Genomic DNA, 26,441 nt, shown 5'->3' with positions numbered 1-26,441 from the left:
TCTCAAGAAAATATGTGCCATACAGGCACTGGGAAATGAGTTGGTACAGTGATACAGTTAGTATTTTTATCCAACATAGAGGTCCTTCATCCAAATTCTATAAATTGCCCTACCAGCATGTAACCAGGTTAAAGGGTTGAGATAATAATAGGAAAATTAATGTACCAATAAAGAGAATGGTGTGTGTGATGGGAAGGGGGGGGGGGTCATTCCTTGAATTATTTTGCTTCCTTTAAACTTTTCATTTACTTCAGTCCTAAAGTGGCATTCAGAAAATTAGCTGGCCAAATGATTGCTACTAATGCTTGGTTCTTGGGTTATTGTTTGCCACAGAGTGGCCATCAGGAAAGTCATGATGTTGTTTACTGTCAACTGTGGCAGAGTTTATATATTGCCTGTGCACCGACAATGGTATTCATCTTACTATCTGGTACTCTGATGCAATCAGAATCAGGAAGGGAACTAAAATGGGCAAGATTGTAATACTAACAATATAAGCTATGCAGCTTCTCTCAGCCACTCACTTCATGATCCTCTGCATGATCAAGACAACCAACAAATGTTCCTCATTAGTAAGGTCTACTGGAGGGTGGAGGAAACCAAAGAACACTCTGATGGTCAGGTGCAGGGCTATGGGGAGGTATTGTGAACCCAGGTCCTGTTAATGAGGACTCTTCTGAGGAAAAGCCTTGCCAAAAGCTCCAGTTTTACCTGAGCCTCAGCTGTATGAGAACTTAACCCATCCAGATGTTCAAGAGACAGAGAACTCAGACCAGCAGGAGGTGTCTGCAGGAGCTGCAGACAAACCAGGGTTTAGATTCCAAAGTTGCTGCAGGAGCTCCTCATTCCTCTACCCAGTCTCCAGCTGCAGCTGTCTTCCTTGTCAGCCCACCAGGCTCACTGGAGTCAATTAAGCGATGCCAACTTACCAGCAGCAAGGGCTTTTAGAGAGGCCAGCACCTCTTCCACCCAGCAAGAAGCAGGAAGAGGAAGATGACAGACAAGCCTCAATATTAGCCCTCATTGGGGGAGTGCTCTCTCCCTATTGATAACACACCCCTGGGAGAGCCAATCAGTTAGGGAGTGAGTTCTCGGCATGCCATTTGAACTGATTGGCCCTGATTGGCAGAGTGCAATTTGAATTGATTAGCCCTCATTGGCAGTGCTCTCTTCCTACTGGTGGCATACCCCCAGGAGACCAAGTCAGGTAAGGAGTTAGTTGTCTGCATACAAATTCAACTTTATAATATTCAGTGATAGTTATACTGATTATCTTTTCTGGTTGGCCCTTATAGGTGCTTAGGCTCTGTTTCATTAGTTTGGCTTGGTTCTACCAGTTAGGTTTTATGTACTGAGTTTTAAATGTTTAATCATATATAATTTATTGTTCATCCTATTGCTATCCTGAGATGCTGAAAAAAAGCATCCTTGTTTAAAAGAAATAAATACTAGATTATGTGGCTAGCCATGTTGGTCTAAAGCAGCAGAACAACATTTGAGTCCAGTGGCATCTTTAAGATCAACAAAGTTTTATTCAAGGTATAACATTTTCAGTGTATACACATTTGTACCTGAAGAAGTGTGCATGCACAAGAAAGCTTATATATCTTTAATGAAATGTTGTTGGTCTTAAAGGTACAATAAATACAGAATGTAAATCTTGTGGTTTCTGGTATTTTGATAGGATGATCAATGTCACCCTGCATCAATATGCTGAAAGCAACACTGGTTTTACAAGAGACAAGAGGCTAACAGTGCAATCCCAGGCAGAGCTATATCCTTCTCGGCCTGTTCACTTCAACTGATTTAGAAGAGACTTAAGGCAGCACTGTTAAGTATGTCATTACATTTTTAAGAGTATCCATGTGTGTGTGAATTTTTCAAATTAATCTTGAGCTCAAAGATGTGAGATAAATAATGTCCTTAAGAATGATCCCGTCTCAGAGTCTTCAGGGATCACAACAACAAACAGTGATACAAAAAACAAGAGTGTTACCAAAAAGGATCAATGTAGGAGCTACTCTCCTGCCAATATGTAGTGGGGGTCCCATGCCCCCCACTCCCCCACTGCTACCGTGCAGCACATTGGGCTCTCCTGGCCCCAGCACGTGCTTTTCCTCCTTATAACATAAGAACATGTGTTACTGCTTATATTGAATCAAACCATTGGTCTAGTGTGGCAATTATTGTCTACTCTGACTGGTAGCAATTATGCAGGTTCACAACTTGAGGTCTCCCACATTACATTTTGGTTCATTTTAACTTGAGGTGCTGGAAACCTGTGACTTTTTGCATGCAAAGAGACTTGGCTCCTCAGTGTTATTTCAGCATATTTCTTGACCTATATTGTTGGTTTAATCATATTATGTGAAGTACAAGAAGCCAAAGAAAAGTGATCTGAATATATCTAAGTAAACAGTGAGGTGGGAGGAGATAAATCTTAGTGTTAACTGGGTAGGTTATAATGGGAAATGTAAATGTTCACCCTGCTCCATATTGAATTCTATCTACATAGTCTGAATCCTGCACCTCAAATACCTTTTCCCTAAACAACTGGAATGCTATTGAGATGAGAAAGGAATTTGAGGCCTGAGTTGTACAATATTAGATGACTGAAGTTTCATGCCAGCAAATAATTTTCTAAAAATGGTAGGGATTATATCTTAGATATGAATATTGAATTTATCCAATAAAGTGATCCAATCTAACCTAACTAATTTAGTTGATGGAAAGCGAAGTTTCCACACAGGAACTGCCAGTTTGGATATCAGCATTTTGTTCTTCATTCATGTTGCTTTAAGTCATTTAACTTCTGTGTTGGAATTGGGTCTAAGGAATTATGACAACAAAGTGATGTGAGAGCTGTAGAAAATGTGCCTATGCCATACTGCTGTCACTGCATTCAGAGGCATGCAGGAAGAGCTCATGGCACCTTCCTTCCCGAAAACGAGAACAATGCTAAGGGGGAAACAAAACACCTGTGGTGTGGGCAGGTCCCACATGATCACAGACTGAATATATAATCAAATGGTGCAGGAAGAAACTACACTGCAGCTCCTATGTCACTAAACTTACTATCAGAAAGACATTTGTGGAAAATGTGCTTGAAGTGCCTAGAAATCTTAGGGTTTTCCTGTTAACATTAAAGAAATGGCAAATAGCAGTAGTGATTTGTGAAAAACATCAAATGGCAAATAGAAGTCACTGCTATCTACCTTTTCTTTATCTTTCAGTTTTCTTTCTTCCTCCCTCTTGCCTTTCTCTAGACTTCTAAACATAGCCTGTGAAAACGGGACTGTCAGGTTACTAAATTACCTTTTGAAATGTGACTTACAGTGAACAGTTTGGCCATACTCTGTGCTAGAAGGTTATGACCTTGGCAGTTTGGGGACTCAAAACTTGACAGAGCTCCTTTTTTAAAAAGCACTTGAAGTGGCACCAAATACTGTGGGCAGTATTTGGGAAAAAATGGATCCTCAGGTTTAACATGAAAGGCCATTAAAATGAATTCAGAGACCTCCTCTTCTCCCCTGTACATTTCTACACATAATAATAAAACTGAGTGTGCTGTTTTTTAGAAGTACAACCCCAGAACATCAGAATTTAAAGCCCATTTACAGAGCTGAGCCAGAGTAATTTGAATTGTATCTTCTGATACTCTGAAACCAAGCCATAATGAGTGATTATGCACGGGGCTGGAAGTCTGGGGTGGTGGCAGCCAGGCAGTGGGGCTAATCCCAGATTACACATGACGCTGCCGCTATACTGTCCCAGGTCCGGCGTAGTGCCCTGGATGCTATGTGAATGGTATGTGAATGCAGAAACTCTCATTCCCTGTGATACTTTGGGCAATATTCCTGTGATACTGTGGTCATGCTACTCTCCTGCCAATATGTAGTGGGGGTCCCATGCCCCCCACTCCCCCACTGCTACCGTGCAGCACATTGGGCTCTCCTGGCCCCAGCACGTGCTACGCCGGGGCAGTTCATGTACGCCAGGGAATTCCCTTCCCCATGCACATGCAAGATGCAGTAGGGCATGCTACCCTAGTGCACGGACCCGACAGCAGCTCAGTGTGGTTGCTGCCATGCATAATCAGTCAATGTTATGCTTTGTCATGCTTTTTAAACAAAATTAGTGGTGGACAAATTGACTGGAACTTGATACAATTATTATAACTTTAAGGTGTGTTCAAGTTTATATTCCCTTGGCTCAGAATAGAAATTTAGTAATATTGCAATGCTCACTTGAAACCTGAACATTCTTCTCTGGCTCAGATTTCAATCTTCCCTGACTTGGGGATTCTGAATGATAAAGTTTGCTGGAAAGTTTGGGAAACACTGGGACAAAAGCCTCTCAACATAAAAATTTAAGTAACTTTGAATAGCTTAAGAAACTCTCATTAGCCTGAAACATGAAAACTAAAGTGCATTTACCTTAGAGTAATATATATTGAGTTAGAAATTTCACGTGACCTTTACCCTCTATGTTAAATAAAATATTTGAATTTTGAATTTCAAAACATCTCAAGTGCCATTTTTAGTGGTTTAAGTTAAAGGGTAATCCTGACCTTTCCCTGAGGTTCCTGGGCTAAGCCAGCAGTAAAATACCACACTGAGACAGCGTGGAGTTCTTCAGGAAAGAAGAAAACAGACCACTAGGTCTGCTCAGAGGAAAAATCTTGCCACTGAGGGAGGGAACTGGACAGGCCTGACATAAATGCCACATAGTCCAAGGCATCAGGTTACTTCAGGGGACCTGATCTTTGCAGCCTGGATATGAGTTGTAATGCTGGGAGATGGCCAGGTCCCAACTGGAGGCTGGAATTTCAACCTTCCTCTAACGATTAAAGAGACAACTGCAAAACAGTCAAGAGAAAGGATACTAAGGGATTTGATCTGCTCACCTTACTAACTCTACTGCCTCCTCTACAGTACAGGTGTAGTTAGTGCAAAAAGTGACCAGTGATCATTACTTGTTCACTTCATAAAAGCCCTGTCAAGGATATCAAGCTGCAATGGTGTGATTGGCCCAGTGAGCTTATGGCTGTATTGGGATTTGGATCCCTGCCTTCCAGATCCTAGTCTAACACGGAAACCATTACACCACACTGGCTGTCCAATAATTACCAGCTCTGCAAAACTGAGCTCCCCAGAGATATCAATTCAGTCAGTAGGGGCTATGTGTTCTTTATATAAATACCATTCCACAAGCAACATGAAAAAGAGACACAAAGTGTTATTTCTGGTTGACATTTGCTGTGATAATCCAATAACAACCATATATATATCCAGAGCTCGCTTTGATTTGTTTGTGTGTAGGCCCTTTGGCCTTGTCTCAGTTCCTTTTGGAATCTCAAAGGACCTCAGCTAAACACAACCAACAAAACCCAGACATACTGCAACATCTCTGATGAGAGCTCCTGAGGATATCTCCAGTAAAAGGGTATTGAAGAGAATATAAGACTAGTGGTGCAGCTAATTATCCATCTGCCCAATAAGGAAGCCATTAAAACCTTGCAATTAACATGAGGAGACTGTTTCCCTGCAACCGTCTTCCCTGCAACTGTATAGTATTTGATTATTCGTCTCTCCCACCCTCCCAGCATCAGAACTGTTCCACTGCTTCAAAATGAAACCAGGATGCACTGAATCATTTAATCCCTCTCCTCAATGGTGTTTTTAGCACCAAAATAAATAAAGCTCAGAGGGAAGGGAGCATTTTTCTAAATGAACAGCAGCATACAGGTCATTGAAGGCTTCCTGTATTGGAGCAATCATTCTTTCACACAGCAGAAAACATCTTTGAAGGATTAGAGCCACATGTTAATGAATTTTCCAGTTCGATGTCTTCTGTCCCATACATAAAATAGACAGCTAATGTGATTATATGTGTGCACATTCTAGAAATCAAGCATAGCTAACAGGAATTGCTTTCATAAAGCTGCAACTGGAAGATTTAAAAAAAAACCAATCTGTTCAGATTCTGATTCATTATTTTGGGGCAATGTTTTCATTCATTGTTCATGCTCACCGACAACAAAATCATTATGAAATTAAAGCAATTAGTTGGGGAATGCTCTATGGGAGGAGGGAGATTAAATATGCACCATACCCTAAGAGGGAAGTTTTCTAGCTATTTTATTTTTTCCCAGGTTGGAGTTTTAACATCAAGGGGTCAAAAGGACAAATAACCATTCTTTTTACATTCTTAATGTCAAGTAGTTCTCAGATTCCTCAAATGAAGTGAGGGAAATGGAAAGCTGGCTAACTGGAATAGCAGTTCAGACTAATACAGTTCACAAAGCTTCAGTAAATTTAAAAGAAGGAACTATATTTCAGATTGCACTGTAAGTCTTCATATAGATCTACAATGTGACAAAAGCAAACATTTTGTACAAAATAATAAGTAACTTCTACTCAAAATTAATTTGAAGCCATCACTATTTTTGAATGATTGGTGTAATGTTCAAGATTAAAGGCAATTAATGTTCTTTAACACTAGCTCAATAATGAGTTGAAGAGGTACAAAGGCAGCCTGCAGTATCTTTTAAAAATTTCAACTGTTCTTAGCAGGAAAAATTAAAGGCTTTCTTTGTAGCCTTTCATCAGACATCCTGCACACTTTAAAATCATCTATTTGGTACTCTGCCTTTCAAGACAACATAGCACCAAGACAGCTTACAAAACAAAGTGCTACATTAAAACAACTAAAGTCACAATGACATAACCTGCCTTTTAAAAAATAAAATTTAAAAAACATTTAAAAATAAGAGCTGTTTTTTTGTAGCCCACTTTTTACTACCTGAATGAATCTCAATAGGCCCATAGCCAGATTTATTTTGTTAGAGGGCAATTTTTAAGGGGGAAGTAAGGGAAACAAGACACACCTGGTTTTGCCAAACTCCAAGTGAGGGTTGGAGATATCCTAGCATGCTTTTGTTATGGTGGTGTTGTTGTTGTTAGGTGTGAAGTTGTGTCCGACCCATCGCGACCTCATAGACGATGATCCTCCAGGCCTTCCTGTCCTCTACCATTCCCCAGAGTCCATTTAAGTTTGCACCTACTGCTTCAGTAACTCCATCCAGCCACCTCATTCTCTGTCGTCCCCTTCTTCTTTTGCCCTTGATCGCTCCCAGCATTAGGCTCTTCTCCAGGGAGTCCTTCCTTCTCATGAGGTGGCCAAAGTATTTCAGTTTCATCTTCAGGATCTGGCAGGGCTGATCTCCTCTAGGACTGACTGGTTTGTTCACCTTACAGTCCAAGGGACTCGCAAGAGTCTTCTCCAGCACCAGAGTTCAAAAGCCTCAATTCTTTGACGCTCAGCCTTCCTTATGGTCCAACTTTCACAGCCATACATTGCAACTGGGAATACCATAGCCTTGACTAAATGCACGTTTGTTGGCAGGGTGATGCCTCTGGTTTTTTGGATGCTGTCTAGATTTGCCATAGCTTTCCTCCCCAGGAGCAAGCATCTTTTAATTTCTTTGCTGCAGTCCCCATCTGCAGTGATCTTGGAGCCCAGGAAAATAAAATCTGTCACTATCTCCATTTCTTCCCCATCTATTTGCCAGGAATTGAGAGGGCCGGATGCCATGATCTTCGTTTTCTTGATGTTGAGTTTCAAGCCAACTTTTGCACTCTCCTCCTTCACCCGCATCAACATGCTCTTTAGTACCTCTTCACTTTCTGCCATTAGAGTGGTATCATCTGCATATCTGAGGTTGTTGATATTTCTCCCTGCAATCTTGATCCCAATTTGTGACTCCTCTAATCCTGCCTTTCTGATGATGTGCTCCGCATACAAGTTAAATAGGCAAGGCGACAGTATAGAGCCTTGCCGAACTCCTTTCTCAATTTTGAACCAATCAGTGATTCCATGTTCAGTTCTCACTATTTCTTCTTGACCTGCATATAAGTTTCTGAAGAGACAAATAAGATGTTCTGGTTATGGTGAGGTGAAGGTAAATTATAACTTACCATTTCAGTTAACTGAATTATGTTGGGATAGCAGTCAGGCAATGGAATAATCATGGACTTCAATGAATACCTGTTTAAATTGCATATGAGAAGACATGCCACAGCTGATTCCACCACTACCTTCAACAATGAAATCCTTAAAATATTTTGCTTCCTTTTTCTTTTATCTCTCAGCTAAATCAATAGCTGTTAATCTGTTCACATATTTCAGATATTTTATTATTTATTTCTTTATTACATTTGTAGTCTGCCTTCCTCCATGGTGGGACTCAAGGTAGATTATTTAAAAACCCATAACATCCCCAATCCTTAAAACCATATATCTCCAGATGGCAGGGGGGGGAGCCTTCCACCCCCTCCAAGATGATCCACAAAGGGTCCAATCAATGATGTAGCAAAACCGGGGGGGGGGGACTCTTAAACAACCCAGCCTTGTGTGGAAAAGCTCCATTTTACAGGCCCTGTGGAACTTTGACAGCTCTGTCAGCTATCCCAGGAGCTCTTTCCACTAGGTCGGGGCCAGGACTGTGAAGGCCCTGGCTCAGGTTAAGGCCAGGCATAACTCTCTAGGACCAGGGATCACTAACAGGGCCCTGTGAGGGGCACAAGCAGTCTCTCAGATAGGCAGGGCCCAAGCCACCTTAAAGGTCTGGCCTTAAAGGTCAGAACCAAACCCTTGAACTTGATCTAGGCCATAACTTGTAACCAGTGCAGCTGTCTCAGCACAGGCTGGATATGGGTCCTCCAAGATGTACCAGTGAGGACCCTACCCGCCACATTCTGTATCAGCTGGATTTTCTGGGCCAAGGACAAGAGTAGGCCAGCATAGAACAAGTTGCAGAGGTCCAATCTAGAGGTGACCATTGCATGGGTCACTGTGGCCAAACAGTCTGGGGGCAGATAGGGCACTGGTAGCCATGCCAAGCGAAAGTGGTAAAATGTTGTGTGCGCTACTCCAGTGACCTGTGCCTCCATCGATAGGGAAGCATCTAGAATCACTCCCAAATTCCTTGAGATGTTAATCTGAGACCCCACAAAGATGTGCTTCCTGTCCTGCCATTTTCCTGCTCAACCAAAGGTCCTCCATCTTGGAGGGGTTGCGTTTCATGCAGTTCTGCTCTAACAATCCAGCAACAGCTTCCAAACATCTGGCAAATATATCCAGGGGGAGTCCGGGTGGCTAACCATGAGGAAATATTATTATTATTATTATTATTATTATTATTATTATTATTATTATTATTATTATTATTATTATTATTATTATTATTATTATTATTATTTATAGCCCGCCACTCCCCTAAGGCTCATGGCAGGTAACAGCATATAAAACCCCATAAAACCCCTAATACATAAAAACACCCTAACACACAATCATATCATCCAACCCAACAATGGCGACATTACCCAAGGAGGAGACCAAGGATCACTGCATGTGTAACCTGGAGAGGAGGGGAGGGGAGGGGAGGGGAGCTGGGTGTCATCTGTATATTGATGGCAATCCAACTCATAGCTCTGGACCAGCTATACTAGAAGGTGCATAATGATGTTAAACAATGAAAAGGAGAGAATAGCACCCTGTGGGACCCCACAGTGGAGTCTGTACAGGCATGACAGGGACTCACCCACTGCCATCCTCTATGTCAGGTTTTGGAAAAATGAGCATAGCCATTGAAGGGCTGTTCCCCAAATCCCAGCTCCAGCAAGGCGGTGGGCCAATAAATCATGGTTGACCACATCAAACATGGCCAACAGATCAAGCAATACAAGTATGGCCAATCCATCCTGATCCAGCTGGCACTGGAGATCATCCACCAAGGTGACCAGCACTCTCTCCCCATCCCATGACCAGGACAGAAGCTCGATCGGTATGGCTTGAGCACCAAAGTTTCCTCCAAGTATGCCAGGAGCTGGTCTGCTGCAGTGAGCTTTGGGGAGCCCACAGACATACAAACAGCATGAAAAACCATTTTTTAAAAACTATGTATATGATCAAGTTCTCATGTCAACTGCATCATAAAAGCTAAATAACCAAATTCACCAATTGGCAAACAATTTTTTCTGCACCATTCTTCTTCAGGAGCAGTTGATTTCACTGGCTGCTTCATTGGGATTTTGGGCTGTATCAAACGGAGTATTGTATCCAGATCACGGGAGGTGAAAGTACTGCATTTCTCTGCTCTGGTTTGGCCTCACTTGGAGTACTGTGTTCAGTTTAGGGCACCCCAGTTGAAGAGGGATATAGACAAACTGGAGCTTGTCCAGAGGGGGGCAACAAAGATGGTTTGGAGACCAAGTCATATGAAGAAAGGTTGGGGGAGCTTGGTCTGTTTACCCTGGAGAGGAGAGAACTGAGAAGGGATTTGATAAACATCTTCAAGTATTTAAAAGGCTGCCATATAGATAATGGAACAGAGTTGTTCTCTCTTGCCTGGAGGGATGGACCAGAACCAATGAGATTAAATTAATTCAAAAGAAATTCCATCTAAATATCAGGAAAAAGTTCCTGACAGTTAGAGCAGTTTCTCAGTGGAACAGGCTTCCTCAGGAGGTGGTGGGTTCTCCATCTTTGGAAATTTTTAACCAGAGGCTGGATAGCCATCTGACAGAGAGGCTGATTCTGTGAATGCAGAAGAAGGAGGACGAGGAGGAAGAGGAGTTGGTTCTTATATGCTGCTTTTCTCTACCCAAAGGTGGCTCCACATTGGCTAGCCCCAATTTAGTCCCCCATTAGCTCCTGCTTCAAAAATGAAAAACAGATTTCTGAGGATTCTCTTGCTGCAGGGCAAGTGAGAGGAAAAATTGTGTCTGTGCCTGAAAAGGAGAGTTTCAGTGCAGAAATGGGTTAAAAAAAACTTCCTATACAAATGCAAATTTGAGTCAAAACCCTAGTACGGAAACAGTTTCTCTCTCTCTTGCTTTCTAAGATCCACTGCCACAAGTACTCTCAAGCAGCTTATAATCACCTATCCTTCCTTTTCCCACATTGAGCCAAACTGTGAAAGTAGCAAGTATTGCAAAAACCATAAGAGGCAATAAAGATATGAACAAATATTGAAAGTGCTCCATCTTGATTAGTTAATGTTGTTCTGAATGAGTCAAAACTGTGCAAATGACTTTAGCCAATCGGCATCCAGTTATTGCTTGGTTTCAAAAAAAAGTCTCTATTTTTCTGGGAGGAATGCTCTTCAGAGTCCTATATCTATTTATGCAACACTTCTGAGCTTTAAAAAGTGCAGTCTGTCACACAGGTATAACCTGAGATAATTGAAAATTTGGATGTATATATATATAGACTTAGATATAGATGCTCTTGAAATCTTATCTCGTAAGTCATATGAGCCTCTTGTGGCGCAGAGTGGTAAGGCAGCCATCTGAAAGCTTTGCCCATGAGGCTGGGGGTTCAATCCCAGCAGCCGGCTCAAGGTTGACTCAGCCTTCCATCCTTCCGAGGTCGGTAAAATGAGTACCCAGCTTGCTGGGGGGTAAACGGTAATGACTGGGGAAGGCACTGGCAAACCACCCCGTATTGAGTCTGCCATGAAAACGCTGGAGGGCGTCACCCCAAGGGTCAGACATGACCTGGTGCTTGCACAGGGGATACCTTTACCTTTAAGTCATTTGGAGTTTCCTTGAGAGAAGAACATAGACTCAGCTAGTTAAGTAGCTCCTATTCGTTCAGACAGTGTGGAATCAATGTTATGGCTGGACAATCTTGAAAGCTTTCTCTCCAAGGAGTATATTGCAAATGTTCTAATTGCCACTGGCTAAAATATCACAGGAAACCATCAGAGAAATGTTGGGGTGCCTTGCTGAGGTGGCAAATGGACAATGTAAGATTTTTAAATGAACTAATATTTCCGGTGGTTTCTACATAATCTAGACGAAACCTCAATTAAAAGAAAAAGGGACAGAATAAATTAGCCTGATCAAGCCCCTGAGAGTTTATTGAATCATGGAGGTGGAGATTTTGAGAGTTGGGTGGGATTTTCAAAATGTGAGGCCCTCCTCTGATTCTTTGTGAGGCTTCCAGCTTGTGATTGTTCAAAAATTTAGAATCTAAATCTCGCCATCATTCATGTTCCTGATTTACCTTTATTTTTATGATGAATGTGACCTGTTCTATAATAAAAGACTAGCAACATGAAAATCTACAACTATGCAACTGTTCAACCAATGTATTATATAAAAGGTAAAGGTAAAGGTATCCCCTGTGCAAGCATCGAGTCATGTCTGACCCTTGGGGTGACGCCCTCCAGCGTTTTCATGGCAGACTCAATACGGGGTGGTTTGCCAGTGCCTTCCCCAGTCATTACCGTTTACCCCCCAGCAAGCTGGGTACTCATTTTACCGACCTCGGAAGGATGGAAGGCTGAGTCAACCTTGAGCCGGCTGCTGGGATTGAACTCCCAGCCTCATGGGCAAAGCTTTCAGACAGCTGCCTTTCCACTCTGCGCCACAAGAGGCTCTAATGTATTATATATATTACACATTATTATATTACTAAATATTAAGCCCACTGTGGCCAAAATACAGCGGGCCCTAGCATGGTGGGTGGGTGGAGGGATGGGACGAAGGAAGGAGGAAAAGGAGAAAGAGAGACAGAAAGACAGAAAGAAAGGGAGGAAGATAGAGACAGAAGAAGAGGCAGAGAAACAGGTAGCCAGAAGGAAGCAGATGGAAGAGAGGGAGGAAGGGAGAAATGGAAAAACAAAGGGAATGCTGGGAGGAAGGGAAGGATAAAGGGAATTCTGGGAGGAAGGGAGGAACAGAGTAAGGTAGGTGGCCTTGGGACCTTCTGCCTGGCCCAGGGGCAGGCTCGGCTGCCCCAGGGCCCGGCAGAAGGCTCGGGAAGGTGGCAGCAGGCTTTGTGGCCTACTGCTGGGCCCAGGAAGGCTCGGGGCGGTGGGAGTGGGCTTTGCCGGGCCCAAGGGCAGGCGCGCCTGCCCCAGGGCCCAGCAGAAGGCTCCCTGGGTGAGGGGGAGCCGGCTGGAGGACTAACTGCTGGGGAAGGCTTCTTCCTCTGAGCGGCTCCTGATTGGGCCCTCTGAGTTTTTATCCCAGACAGGCCCGCCCTAACTCCTCCCCACTTGCCCTTACTCCTTTATTCCTCCTGCTCCTCCGGAGCGGGGGGGGGGGGTTAAAGATATGAAAACAAAGCAGGTGAAATGTCTTTCTTTTTTTTAATCCTCCCTGTGGTATAATGGTATGTATATAATTAGACACCCACAGTTCAATTGCTTAAATAAGAGTAATAGCTCTCCTTTATGTGGAAGTATAATAAAGACTAATCCTTATCCATTGTTGCTCCTATATATACTGTATTTGCTGACGTATAAGACGACTGGGCGTATAAGACAACCTTCCAACATTTCCACTCAAAATATAGAGTTTGTTACATTACATTACAGTACCTGTCATTGTCACCATTGTACAGACACAGCGCGACTGCAGTGCCTCCAGCCCACCCCTGCATCTCGCTGTGACAGGCACTAGTGTGCATGTGTGAGCTCTGCTTAGACAAGGGGCGGATCGGAGTGCTGCTGCTTCCCACAGAACAGAACAGGCCGGTCACACCGAAAAGGCTGGCACCCCTGTCTCGCTGCTGATGCTTGCCGCAGCCTCGCTGATGAACCGCTGCCGGGGCGCTGGATACTGCGAGATATTGGATGGTATGTAGAATGAGGCGGGCGGGCATTGGGAGGCCACTATGGGCACCGGGCGGGCATCGGGAGGCCACTATGGGCAGCTATGTCTATCCCAACAGAAGTGAACCCGGCGTATAGGGTGACCCCCCCCCCACTTGGAGGCATGTTTTTCATGGGGAAAAAGTAGTCTTATATGCCTGGGCTTGCTGACTGCTTGCTAAGGAGCTCTGTCCCGGTCCTGATAACAAGCTGCCCAGCCCCCACCCACCCCTGCCCACCCCACTTGATCTGGCTGTGAGCTGCAGCCCAAAGCCATCTTAAGCTGCCTGGCTGTGGCAGGGGGGCCCTTTCAAGGCCCGTTCTTAGGAACAGGCTTGAAGCTAGTGGGTAAATAAAATGCAAATACTGTATATTATTTGCATTTTCATTTCTCTGCTTGCACAGTCAGACATACAAAGAAAAAGTCTTTGCGTGATTTGTAGATTGCCTCTTTTTTCGTAATATCCCTGAAAATGAATTAACACTCACAGCGATTTGAGGTTCCTAAAAACCTCATTGTCACTGCTCATCAGTTCTATGTCACTATATTTCTCATTATCAGAGTATCACTTTATTGAATCAGTGCTGTGTGGTCTAGTAATAAAGGGCTGTTATTATAATGTGGAAAAAGAACATTCCTGACTGTTTAACAATCTTGCTGCAATGAACATTTTTCTTTAATATCAACACAATATTGAGAGAAGCTTCAAAAGATCTTGTTATCCTTTTCTATGAGAAATATTTTTTCTTCCTGTGGAATCTGGGAGGCAATAGACCAGAGATTCATCCTCTGTTCTCTCATTTCTTTTGAATTCTCTTTGTTAGGACCTAAATTTAAATTCAGCATGATAGACTAGTAAATAAAAGCCTGAACAAGACTAGACTTCTAATAATAGATCAGCTATCAAGTCATTGTTATAACAAACAAAAAAATGCTGCAATACAAATGTATTCTCCAATTTAGTGCTTGACCTCAATTTTGGATTCTGACACGACCACTTCAGTCATGTCACCAGCTCACTGGTTTTGTGTCTCAGCTGGATAGACTCTTAGACAAGGCTAAACATAGACATGGAAATTATAAAGAGACAGTGAAATGACATGGGTATAAAGAAGACTCAAAGGGGGAAGAAGAACTTAGGGAGTCAATAATGTGTACCTTCAGAAAAGAAACAGACACATAGGGACTCCTCCAGATTTACACACCTAGAATACAATCCTAAATAGGTTTAGTGTGGTGGGCAAGAAAAAAGCTGAATTTTCTTGATTAAATACGCAAATAATTAAAGTTATATAGAGATCTTACGCAAAGGCAGTGACAGGCAACATCTCTATAGTACTGGCTTCCAAGAAGATGTAATGATTTTGCAGGAAGAGAAAGGCAAGTGATTTCTTCCTCTGCTGCCTTCCTTTAGACCAGCCTTTTGACTGTGGAGAAGTCCCTGAAATAATTACCATATTTGCCGGCGTATAAGACGACTGGGCGTATAAGACGACCCCCCAACATTTCCACTCAAAATATAGAGTTTGTTACATTACATTACAGTACTATGGGCCACTATGGGCAGCTATGTCTATCCCAACTGAAGTGCACCCGGCATATAGGATGACCCTCCCACTTGGAGGCATGTTTTTCAGGGGGGGAAAGTAGTCTTATACGCCAGCAAATACTGTACTCAGGCTTCAAGGAGCCAGCTGGTCTTGCCTCCCTGTCACCCCCAGCCCAAACCCGGAAGTGTCATCACCACTCTTGTTAACAGGTAGGCTTGAGGAGGACTGGGGGGGGGGGGGCACAACAGAAAGTGGTTTAAGCCAGAAGTGTGAAATCTCTGCTTTAGACTAATACCCACAACAAATATTTGTAATGGATGCAATTCTGTCTATCAGCCCAAGAATGGACTTACCGTATATACTCACATATAAGCCAGGTTTTCCAGCACAGTTTTTAGCACTTAAAAGACCTCCTTGGTATACGCAGGTAGTTGATTAACAGCCTGTCCCAGCCAGCCAATCGCAGCATTGCATTTGCTACCTGAGCTCTTTGCGAGTGAGCTAGTTGCCTCCAGTTAACCTTTGCCTTCTGCAAAGATCTTAAAAACTAAGCTCTTTGCAAGTGAGTTAGTTGCTCCCAGCTAACCATTGCCTTCTGCAAATATCTTGAAAGCTTATTCTGGCAGCTTGTAGGACATCAATGGTTTGACTAAGGGATTCTGATATTTTCCCCCTTCTTTTCCTAATCACTTCTTCCAAACTATTCTTTTGGTTTCTGTGGGTGGGCTTTGGGATTTACTGTTTCTTTAGTGTTTCTTCTTTTATCTGAGGGGCAGCATTGTTTGGCTTTTCTTCTTGGGGTTGTGTTTTTTTTAAGTTGATTTTTTACAGTTCTTTCTTTGAATTTTCAGTTTTACAGTTCTTTATTTCAGTGTTTTGTTCTGAGGGGCACTTTAGCCCCCAGTTTGGTAGCTGTTGTACCTGTTGTAGTAGGTAGCTAACTTTGGGTACTGTTGTTCTGCTCTGGTTTGATGGCCTGGGGGAACTGTTTGGTTCTCCTGCCAGAGCTGTTCTCACAGAGCAGTTCTGTCAGTACTCTCTCAGGGTGTCTGGCATCAAGAGAGGAAGGGAAGGCAATTGTAAGCCGCTTTGAGACTCCTTTGGTTAGTGAAAAGTGGGGTACAAAAACCAGCAGCTATTCATCCTCTTGACATTTCTGTATTTGTTGAGAGGGAGGCTGGATGGGAAAGCCTGTGATGATTGAGCATGGATTAAGTACTTAGGCCACCCTGCAAATTTACCAGTAGCCTGCTGCATTTCCCACTCTCAGCTTATATGCGAGTCAATAAGTTTGCCCAGATTTTGCGGTAAAATTAAGTGCCTCGGCTTATATGCGGGTAGACTTATATGTGAGTATATACGGTATATCTTGTGTGAGAAACCATAAGATCTAAAGACCCAAAAAGAATATGCTACTTCACTCATCATTTTTATCAATGGTATATATATTTGAATTATTGTTAGCTACCCTGAGTCTTTCAATCGGAACAGACCATTAATCTGAATAACCTAATAAAGAACTCTGGTCCTCCAAAGGTAGTTTTTGATGCCAAAATGTGTGGAGCTAGTTAATTAATTTTGGTTGTTTCTAATGGTTTTATTTTTTAGTCAGTCTCACAGACCAAGATAGCTAATTATCAGCAGCATGATATTGTAAGGAGAGCAGGAGTTAACCATCTATACCAAAACTTTGTGTCTGGTATTGAAGTCCCATCCTTGTTAAGGAGCACGAACATATCTAATTTCAGGCCATAATTACATGTGCGTTTTCAAAGTCAGTATGTTACCACATACCGTTCCCCAAAAGTGCCTTTGTGTTTATTTATCTTTAAAAAATTATATCCTTCCTTCTGCCTTCATTGGGGCACCAAGATGGATAACAGAGTAAAAACATGCACATTAAAACACATCTTTAAAACTATTAATAAGCAAACTAAAATGCATTATTAAAACAATTAAAATTATATTTTAAATCCACATATAAAAATATTTTTAAAAACATTAAAATACAGGATAGAAGAAAGGATCACTGAAGGAATGCCAAGTATAAAAGAAATCTCCACCTACAGATGGAAAAGGAAAACAGGAGGAGCTATACAGGAGGAGCTATACAAACTCCTCCTGAGGACAGAGTTTGAGAGTTTTGGTGCCATGGAAAAAACACCCTGTCCCAGGTTACCAGTTGTCTAATCTCAATAAGCAGGGGCTCTTAAAACAAGGACCTGGAAGATGTCTGTAGTGGTTTGCTAGTTTCCTTAGTAGGTCAGGGCATTAAAGGTCAAAACCAACATCTTGAATTGTGCCCCAAACCAAATTAGGAACCATTGTAGATGGTATAAGAAACAACTGTGAGTGGCCCAAGGTCACCAAACAGGCTTTTTATGTGGATAGAGTGGGGAATAAAACCCAGGCCTCCAGGTTAGAAACCCAGCTCTTAACCACTATACCACACTGGGTGCGGGTTGACAGGTGACAAGGAGAGCCTTTCTCATCTTTTTTTTACCATTGAGAAACCCCTGAAACATTCTTCAGGCTACAAGAAACCCCAGAAGTAATGCAATCATGCCAAATATGATTGAGAAGCACAGCTATGTACATGCCCACCCGGGGTCCCACCCCCTCCCATTCCCTCTCTAGCCCCAACATTGGCCATTTTGGAAGGGGGGACAACATGACCATATAGAATCATAGAGTTGGAAGGGGCCATACAGGCCATCTAGTCCAACCCCCTGCTCAACGCAGGATCAGCCCTAACCATTCTAAAGCATCCAAGAAAAGTGTGTATCCAGCCTTTGCTTGAAGACTGCCAGTGAGGGGGATATATGATCATATCACCCAACAAATGTTCAACAAATTTTAAAATTATAAAAAAAAAATCATTAACTCCTGCTATTCGGAAAACACTTCCAGGGCTGCCAAGAAACCCTAGAGTTTCACGAAACCCTGTTTGAGAAAGCCTGGACTAGAAGCATGATTTTCCTTTTGTTTTCCTAGATATGTTATAGCCTATTGTATAATCATCATTTTTCCTTGTAATGTGCTGCTGCAGTTTGTTAAGCTTTTCTCTGTAAGAAAGAAAGCCTCCCCATGCACCTAGCACTCAACAGACACACGCACAAAGACAGTTTCTACTGGTGACCCAAAACTATCAGTCAACATAAAAGGAGCTGGACTTTAGTTTGGGGTGGTCGCAACAGACATGCAAGCTGGGATGGGTTTGTGACAGATGTCACTTCTAGTTGCCCTGGGAGTGGCCATGGGAGGCCTGTTGGGCCAAGTTTTAGATGCTCAACCACTGATTATGATTGATTTGATGTCTCTTTTTTAAACTTTACATTACTAACACTTCTCTGTGTTAATTGTACGAAGTAAACCAACCAAAATACCATCTTCTGGTACCCTCAGGAACCTGAATCCTAAAAAATTTAGTCAATTGTATTGTCTCACATCTAAAAATGCTCTCAGCACATTTTCATTTGTCATGTTGAATGCTTTTGTTTCAGAAGAAAGAAAAAAAGATAGTGTGTGAGCAAGTACTTGTCAGCAAACCCGTTGCAGGGAGTTTCATAAATTCACTAAGAGTGGCATGAGGAAGCAGAAATCTGAGCAAAATTATTAAGGTTGCCTTTTTTTCTGTCAGAGCTCCTGTGCCTTTTGCAGACACAGGAAAGGCAAAGTGATCCAGCAGCTGTATTTTTTTCTCAGCAGGGAAAGGCAGTGAAGGGAGGAGTTTTACTTCCTGATTTCTCATCTGTCACTTAACTGTAAGGGGTGACTTTTTTGCATAGCAAATGTAAATGGCTCCAGTAAATGCTTTGGATGCAGTCTGAAAACCATGAACCAAAGGGAAAGGGGACTGTTTGTTATTGGGTTTTTCCATCTGCACATGCGGGCACACACACCTTTGAAAATGTTCTCCAGAGAACCATTAGAAAATAGGTTCGGAATGACATTTTGGTGCTATTTGAAATAGTTATAAATCCAGCATTAATTCCTTAACAGCTTGTTTTAAGAATGTCTTCTAAAGTTATATTTTTCATGGGTTAACCTTTTGAGTTGACAAGTGATTTTAATATTTTGTAGACATTATTTGGCTATTTATTCCTGTACTGAATTCTCTGCCCTTGTTCTCAGGCTTTCTGCCTATCTGTCCTCCCAGCCATCTGTTATATTTATCTATTGCTCTCCTTTCATCACATATCCATATATGAACCAAACAGGTATAAAATCTATGAAAATATGGGATGTTGGTTTTGATGGATTAAGTATATATAACTTCGCTTCAAAAGGCACTATTAGTCACTTTTCCCACTAACCTGTCAGCTGGTAACTCTTTGATTATGCTGTTGACTTGGAAAATGACTTGGAAAATCTCCTCAGTTGCCATTGTAAATTAGGATGCAAGAGTTTGAAGCTACAGGGGTGGAGACAGAGGGATTCACTCAATGTTTAAAATGTCGCATTTAAAGCTAAACACTTTCCAGTCATCTTGGGATTGTCTATCCTCTAATTAGTTGTGATTTGCTACCTTGATATTTCATTTTAACCTTTTGAAAAACAATATCTGAGCATTTTTTTAGGTGCTTTTGGTATGTAGAATTTTGGCTTTATTATTCTTTGAGGATTCTTTGAGTATTCAGTTGTTCCAGAAACTGAATAAAATAGTGGAATGTAATGAGGTAATCACAAGAATGGATTCTCTGTGAACAAATATTTGTGATTTCAGACTGGATAGCTATTGTGGAAGCATCTCTGGAAGTTATTCCCTCTGAAGTTTCAGACATTTTCCCTTCCTCCACTGCTGCCATGATGTTCTTAGTGTAGTGGCACCTACCTTTTACCCTGCAAGTAAAAACTTCCCTACCTTAAAAGTATCATTTTCCAAGTGAGAGTATAGATCTTCACCAAGTTTCATGCTTTTTGCATAAAAAACTTTTTACCCAGACACCCTCCTGATGTCACTCTGTTGATTTTTCAGCAATGTAGCTCATATTATAATGGAATGGTGCAACATACACAGGAAGGTAGTAAATCATATTCACTTTCCACGTGTGCTCGTGTCAGTCATCTGGGAGGATGATATACATTCCCTACCTACCCCAGCCAACTAAGCAAGGTGTTTTTGCCTTCCATGATATTTCACGATAAAAAGAAATCTTCCTTTGCTGTTGGTGAATAGGCTATTTATAATTCAGGTATTAATGTTGGCCATGATAACTTTTTCCTTCTATTTTGCTAAGCTGTGGTAGTTTTGGGGTTATGTCTTTTCTGCCACCCATTGTTTCTTCCCTAGCATGAATCATCTTTAAACAGCCCCGCGGTGCACCGCGGACTGAATAAAAGAGTAAGGGCTGTCTGGGAGGAGTTAGGGTGGGCCCTGTCCGGGATAAAAACTCCGAGGGGCCAATCAGGAGCCGCAAAGCAGCTCCTGATTGGCCCCTCCGAGTGTCCATCCTGGCCAAGCAGCCAATGGGGAGCCGCGCAAAGCGCGGCTCCCCATTGGCTGCTTCGCCCGGCCATGGAATCACCGCATAGACTGGACTGCCAGCCAATGCGGTGAATCCTCTGGGGGGCCGCGCCGCCTTCTCCAGTGGCTGGGAGAAGGCTCCAGAGGGCAGGGTGGGGGGCCGGGAACCGGCCTTCTCTCGGCCGGTTCCCTATTATTTGGTCAAAAAAGGAAACTAGGTTGGTCTGGCAAGACCTGTTGGAGACAAATCCATGCTGACTTCCTTGGATCACCAAATTGTCCTCCAGATGTTTGCAGATCACTCCCTTTAATAACTGCTCCATTATCTTCCCCACAACAGAGGTCAGACTCACTGGTCTGTAGTTTGCCGGGTCATCCTTCCTCCGATTTTTGAAGATTGGAATAACATTTGCTCTCTTAAAGAGGTTCTGAAGGTGATGGACAAGGGTTGTGCAAGTTCTCTGGAAAATTCTTTGAGCACTCTTGGGTGCATTTCATCCAGCCCAGGGGATTTGAACTCATCCAGTGTAGCAAAATGCCTCTCGACAACCTCTCTGTCCATGTCAACCTGCCACCCAGACGCTATCCCTTGGCTACTGCCATCTTTAGATGTGCCTAAACCCTTTGACCTGTGAGGAAAAAAACAGATGTAAAATAGGCACTTAGCCTTTCTGCTTTCTCTGCATCCTCTGTTAGTGTTTGTCCATCTGCACCCAACAGTGGGCCTATTGCCTCCTTTACTTTATGTTTGCTCCTCACATAACTGAAAAATCTTTTCTTGTTACAATGGGCTTTCCTGGCCAATCTTAGCTCACTCTCAGCTTTGGCCTTTTTGATGATTGGTCTGCAGTACCTAGTAACCTGTAGGTACTCTTCTTTAGAGCTCTGTCCTTCCCTCCATTTCCTGAACATTTCCTTTTTCTTTCTTAGTTCCTCTTGAAGTTCTCTGTTCATCCAAATAGTCTTCTTAGAGCTCTTGCAGTGTTTTCGTCTTTCTGGGATAATTCAGGATAATTCAGTCCTTCCAAAATAGTTCATAGTGTATTAAAACATTGCTGCATTTCCTCCCAGACTCCACAGTACTATTTTTTTTTTATTTATTTATTTATTTATTTATTTGATTAGTTATTTATTTGATTATTTATTTATTTGATTATTTGATTATTTGATTATTTAATTATTTATATTTATATACTGCCCTCCCTGAAGGCTTGCCTTAGATTTCTTAATCTAAAGCATTGTTAACTGGTACTGGAGGAGACAGGCTCTCGTGCACAGAGCAAGCTCTCCAGTGGGGAGAATTGTATTCACTCACCATTCTAGTTTTCATTGTCACACTGTAAATTCAAGGCCAATCAGTTGTCTCTTGTCAAAGTACCACATTTATGTCCATGTTGCCAATTTTTACTGGTAAAGGAATAACATTTTTTCATGGTCTTGGTGTAAATGTTCGAAACAAGCCTCAGAACACACACATTTCTGACAATTGCTTGTAAATCACAGTACAAGACAAAATGTGTCTGGAAAGACATACGTCTAACAAGCGTCAACTGCCAACCTCTGTTCAATGTCAACATTGATGACTGGTAAACAAGGAAATATGAAAGCTTCAGGGGACTAAATCCCCTTGAGAAGAATGGTACTTGTATCTGAGTAAACATTCTTAAAATTGTGCAACATATAGTCATGTTGGGTGAAGGCACTTGAATGACTATTGAAAAGTACAAATTGAAATTGTGTAGCAAATGCTCCTGTACTTACTCATTGGCTACCAGATTTTAGTCCTATCATCTTCACCCCACTCAGAGGTACATAGAGATTTTTTCTTCACCCAGCATGTTTTATACTGTATCTGTGTAATAGAAAGCAAGGGATTCATTTATTTATACATTTCTGCTATGGTTTTATGAGTGCTTCTCAACAGATAGCTATAAAAAAGCCTTTTTCAATCTTTATCAGGCTGATACCATAAATGGATCTTCTGATTGACCTTTAGATGGGATTTCCACAAGTACTTTGGTCGCTGGCCGGCTCAGCACTTCTACTCTGAAGGGCTCAATCCTTTTCTTGCTCCTAAATTGTGCATGTGGTTTCTAGTGAAACTAGTAAAAGAATGTTTCATGGTAACTTCTCTTTTGAGTTTTAGTTTTCATAATTGTTATTATACATAACTTCTAGCATGGGTAGGCTAATGAAGTACTTCACAAGATGGCAGCCTCAATCCAAAATAAATATACTGGAAATCAAATCACATCAGTTTTCATAGTCATTACTTTCAGTCAAGTGTCTTTACAGTACAATCTGTAACTCTGTTTAGGGTTGCATTGTCAGATGTGCAGACTGAGTCATTGCATATTTACATTCTAAAATACAAGCAAAGGAAACAAGCAGGACAGAAAGACTAGTAGAGAATAAAAGGTACAATATTCAGTGCTATTCTATGCAGAGTTGCTCTAGTCTAAATTCCTTGGTTTCCATGGACTTGAAATGGGGTGACACAACATACAATTCCACAGGAAGTGTAATGACAAACAAACTTAAGACAGTCATCTCAGTTACATCCTCCAGTCAGCAAGCAGAACAAAGATGACACATGAAAGTAAGATACTTTCTTCATTTCAACAATTCTCTCCCCATTTTCCAAAATTCTCAAGGTTTTAATGAAGATCAGGTAAAAAAATTAAGAAGTTCAAGTACAGATAATAAGTTATAGACAGCTGTTTAGTGTTGCAAATAAATGAGAAAAGTCATTGGCCAATTTGAGATAAGAGGTAAAACCCTCCTTGTGACAGGATTTGAGGATTTATTTAAAACTTGATTTCTAGGTTGCATGTTACTTTGTAATGAGATATTAAGTTTTACTGACTATCTGCTTGGGAGGTAAAAATATGAATTTTCTAGGGTTATTAACAGCCATTAACCAGAAATACAATTGCTTCAGCATTCGTAGAATATCTTCCAAATCCTCTGTGAATAATAACACTGTAGACAGATGAAAAGACAATGGCATATTTGCACTTGCAGTACTGTAAAAGAAACATAAGATAAAGAGGAGGGGTCTCCACTTTCCAGGGTATCCATCTGGGCGAACTGTTCAGCATCGGGATCTCATTTAATGGAGGTTGAACAGTACAAGAGGAATAAGATATGCTCAATAAGAACTCCATGGAAACAAAATTTAGACAGGTTGGGAATAGGAAGCTCTTGATTTTAGTGGATGCTATAAAACTAATCATAACCAAGCTTTTGTTGTTGTTGTTGTTGTTGTTTTGTTCATTATAGAAATAGCTGTGTTAAATTAGAAATTCAAGGAAATGCACCAAGGGATGTATTATTAGGACATAGTACTATGCTGTGAATATGTAGAAGCTGAGAAATTAGAAGTGGCAGAATAGATTGAGGTCTGATTTCTTGTGTCCTTTTATACTCAGGGATTCTTGCACATTCTATCAAGATAGAAAACACAAGAGCACTTTTCTCCTTCTCATGGTGTGTCTTGGGAAGTCTCTGCAAGGATCAGTGTTTTTTACTGGAGTGAGAAATGTATACCTACTATACAAATCCCACATTACAAACTAGACTCATCTTCAAACTTTGTAAGATTTTTGCAAAGGGTAACCTCAGCAAGGATGATAATGATATTAGCCATTCAGTACTGTCCAACTCCTGGCGATCCTGTGGGTCAGCTTTTGCCATGTTTTTCAACCTTGCATTGCTTCTTTTAGCTATATAATGTTCTGGCCAGTGTCCATTTTGATCACCTCTAACTACTGTGATATATTCCCTTTCATGTAAGAAGATCATAGTCTAATGAAGGGTGCTTGCACTCGAAAGCTCAAACCTTGAATAAATCTTTGTTGGTCTTAAAGGTGTTACTGGATTCTCATTTTATTGTTCTACTTCAGACCAACACGGCTACTCATTTGAATCTATCACTGTGTTATTTGTTGACCTAGTTTCCTTTTGCCACTGACCAGTCCTAGCATAATTGGTCTAAACATCCCTTTAGCCATTGCCACATATTGGTGCTTAGATGGCCTCGCTAGGTGATAGTATGACATCCCAAAAGCTTTTCGGGTTTCCAGAAAATCTGTTCAGCCTGCAACAAGCTTTTCTTCCAGGAGCTCCTTAGTGGATGGTTTGCCTTCTCTGTATTCTGATTAGCTGTTTGTTGGACATAGAACATTATGGGATGCAATATGTTGGCACAGAATTTGCTGGACAGAGAATGTAGGATTGCCATGTATCCTGTTTAAAACTGGATAGAAACTGACTTGAACATGTTGGAATATGTAAGATCTATGTCCATAGATACAGAGAGAGGACTGAAAAATTCTGCAGGGGCAATAAAGGGGATAGCTAGCTAGCTTAGCAAAGTTAGGGATCTCCCCTATTTCAAATTGTTCCCTTCTTGTCTCTGATCGGCTTATTGAGCTTTTCCTGGTTCTTCTGATAACAGTTTCTCTCTTTCTAGTTAGTATAGACAGGCTTCTATCTCTTCTCTTTCCTATAAAATATGTGCTTTTCATTAATAAACCTTAAGCAGCTTGTACTCAGTTTTTCCTGCATATTTAGGTTCTGCCAACAAAACCAGGAGCTGAGGCAAAACAAGTGCAACATTTAAATATATGTTTACAGTTTATTACTTGTCCCCTGGAGACCATAATATGATGAAGAACTCAGTATTTTTGCTTTTTGGAAGTTATTAAGTAGCAGTATAAGAAAAATTCAATCTATTATTAGCTTTGTTGAAATTCTATCAGCTGCACACCCATTTAAAACCCAGAAACTCCAGTATATAATTGTATGTATTGAATGTGGGGAAAGGGAATAATGTCAGGCTAGCACTAAGTAGAACCTGGTTAGGGTGGCTAGATGCCTGGAGAAAAATGTCTTGTCCTTTTAATAGCAGTTTAATAGGTCTTGCTTAAATCTATGCAATCCAGTGCTTGAACAACTCATTTCCACATGTAAGCTTCTATTAAAGGGCAGAACATCTCTCTCTCTCTCTCTCTCTCTCTGTGTCTGTGTGGTGCGCATGCAAGTTTGGGGTCGACACATTTTTGTATCCACTGTGTCCAGTATACCTGTTGAAACCATCTGACAACCTTAAAAGAATATGATGAACCATGATTACACAACCCAGTATTTGTGCTGCCACAACTAGGGTATTCTAGTATTTACGTTTATAGTTATTTGTGCTTCTAGACCCATAAAAGTAACATATCTTTGGAGTTCTTTTGAACATTTCTGAAGGATTACAATGAAGTATGAATTTACCCATAATACTCTTGTTTGGAAATGAAAGTGGAAGATGGACAGTAAAACAAAGAAACCCTGGTATTATATTCTAACCTGGAGTATTGATATTGCAAATCTATATTTTCAACAAGTCAGAAATGCCTGTCTGCTGTGCTTTTGTTTGGTGATGTCCAGGAATAACAATTGTCCATAAAAGTGTCTAGAATACTTAATGTTTTTAATAAGACTTCAAATGTGCAGCTTTCTTTATAAACAATACTGTGTCTGTGCATTCACTGCAATTTTGCAGGCTGTAGCTTGTCATTCCAGGATGCTGTTATAATTTATGTCTAAGCAATCAACCCTTGTTCTCAGTTTATTAGTATTGCTTTTTGAAGGAATGTAGTTTGGAAAGTTTCAGAATGAACTGGAGTTGGGCATATTTGGGGATTTCAAATAATCATCATAAAATATTCTCCAACTATCCTTGGGGACTTAGTTCTAGAGATACATTCT

At 41.4% G+C, this 26,441-nt stretch overlaps 1 long non-coding RNA gene across 1 annotated transcript in view; it reads left to right on the top strand.

The window, feature by feature from the left end:
• The first annotated feature begins 1,136 nt into the window (after positions 1–1,136).
• Positions 1,137–26,441, top strand: part of LOC143839071 (uncharacterized) — a 53,438-nt gene continuing 28,133 nt past the window's right edge. The window contains exons 1-2 of the long non-coding RNA XR_013231579.1: positions 1,137–1,207; positions 13,417–13,651. This is a non-coding gene — a long non-coding RNA (uncharacterized LOC143839071). The remainder of the gene's footprint in view (positions 1,208–13,416; positions 13,652–26,441) is intronic.

The sequence above is a fragment of the Paroedura picta genome, chromosome 5, assembly GCF_049243985.1.
Source record: "Paroedura picta isolate Pp20150507F chromosome 5, Ppicta_v3.0, whole genome shotgun sequence".
In the NCBI taxonomy this organism is placed as follows: domain Eukaryota; kingdom Metazoa; phylum Chordata; class Lepidosauria; order Squamata; family Gekkonidae; genus Paroedura; species Paroedura picta.
The sequence above is the reverse complement of the archived record's forward strand: the minus strand, read 5'-3'. Positions and strand labels throughout refer to the sequence as shown.